Here is a 2194-nt window from a genome sequence, read left to right as displayed (position 1 = left end):
TCTTATCGAGGAGAGGCTACTTGAGGAGGATGAGGCAGCAGTTGATCGATTCCAGGCCAGTATTATGGAGGAGAGGCTACTTGAGGAAGATGAGGCAGCAGTTTATTGATTCCAGGCCAGTATTATGGAGGAGAGGCTACTTGAGGAAGATGAGACAGCAGTTGATTGATTCCAGGCCAGTATTATTAAAACCAGACTACTTTAAGAGCAGGAGGCAGCAGTTGATCAATTCCAGGCCAGGATTATCAAGTAGAGGCTATATGAGGAGAAGGCAGCAGTTGATCGATTCCAGGCCAGTATTATTGAGGAGAGGCTACTTGAGGAGGAGGCAGCAGTTGATTGATTCCAGGCCAGTATAATTAAAAACAGACTACTAGTGATCAGGGGCGGATTAACTTTACCATAGGCCCCGGGCTGTTCACCAAGCCTGGGCCCCCCCACCCCACTGTAACTATGGAAGCACTAGCCTGGCGTTCATAGTACAGGATAGATAATGTCATGATGTCCTGATTTGTGCAAAATTGCCATAAAAAAACAGTGATTTTTTGCAAATCATGGCAGAAGTGTAGCCAGGAGACAGTACACCATTGAAAGTATGTCTTTTTGGGTGGTCATGGGCCTCCCAGGAGCTCAGGGCCACGGGCTGCCGCCCAAAATGTCCCTATTATAATCCACTACTGCTAGTGATGATTATATTTCTATTTTTGTTCCTCGGCTTACAAAGTTCTGACAAACTAAATCTACTTACTCCTACGAAGCAGGTTCACTGGCCATGATACAATTGCATCTAGGGGGTCACATGATTGTTTTGAGAAACAAAATAACAAATCTATCATTCTTTTGTTCCTGTGTGTATATGCCAAGGTTATTTCTGCATTTTCTGTATGTTCACATCTAAAGAGTGAAAGCAATTCACTAAATTAGCTTATTTAGAACTGTGAAGGCAAATCGATGGAGGCAGATATGGTTATCGATAAATCACTCATCGACGTTTATGGACTAATCTTACAAGTAAGTATTTGATAACGCCTTGCCATTAATGAGTTAATAAATGTTGACATAGGTGGAGTTCTAACAGCTTACCGCTTTTTGGCTTATCATTGTGAGTCTGAGAAGCGATGTGTGTGACAGTCACTTGATGTATTTTTTAGAGTTAGTGTCAAAATTAAATGTACAGATCTGGTCTTCGAATATATCAGATATCTGTTCTCAATAATGCTTACATTCTGTCCCGGTACTTTACATTGCTTCATTTTATATATGTGTTGTTAAAGGCTTTTTCCTTCCTAATTTCTCAATTACAAGTTAGTCATGAATGATCTTTATTTATGATGAAGCTAAATGTTTATTATGGATTTTTGCCCCCACCCATTGCCCTGTGTGAGTACATTGGTCACCATACATTGCTGATAGTAGTTCACGTCCCTACGAATGTGTGTAATTCCTATGGCTTGCCCATAAGGGTTAGCTCTAAATCGCACTATACATTTATATTTGTTAGGGTACAAACACACACACCGTATACGCAGCAGATACGCAGCAAATACGCAGCAGATCTGCAGCAGATTTGGTGGTGCAGATTTGATGCTGTGTTCAGTTATTTAGATCTAATCTGCTGCGTATTTGTTGCGTATTTGCTGCGTATCGCAGCAGTAAATAGGCTGCGTATACGGTGTGTGTGTTTGTACCCTTAGGCTATGTGTCTGTGTGAAACATAATGCAATGTATTTCCAATTGTATCCAATGTGCCGCTAATTATGTTTGATTCGCTATGTTTGTGTAATATCTCTTCCAGGAATTTTCTTTGTTTGATCACATGTTGCTGAGAAACAAGGGTGTGACTTATGGTTTGTGTTAGCGAGCTGCCCGTGCTGCTAACTCACTCCCCCCTCCCCCATCCCCCCTCCGGATTGTGGTGTCGAATTCACTATTACGTTATGTTTGAAATATTTGAGGCTTACACTATGACCACATGATGGGAGTAGTTGTGTACTGTGTATATGATATGGGCCGGCAGCAGACATCATGGAGGGAGAGGGAGGAGGGAGGGAGTTAGCAGCACGGGAAGCTCCATAACCCACCCACATAAGTGACGTCATATTTAGTCAGCAACATTGCCTCTAAGGGTACAAACACACACACCGTATACGCAGCCTATTTACTGCTGCGATATGCAGCAAATACGCAACAAATA

Source organism: Dendropsophus ebraccatus, chromosome 9 (assembly GCF_027789765.1).
Source record: "Dendropsophus ebraccatus isolate aDenEbr1 chromosome 9, aDenEbr1.pat, whole genome shotgun sequence".
In the NCBI taxonomy this organism is placed as follows: domain Eukaryota; kingdom Metazoa; phylum Chordata; class Amphibia; order Anura; family Hylidae; genus Dendropsophus; species Dendropsophus ebraccatus.
Note: the sequence above shows the minus strand (reverse complement) of the source record.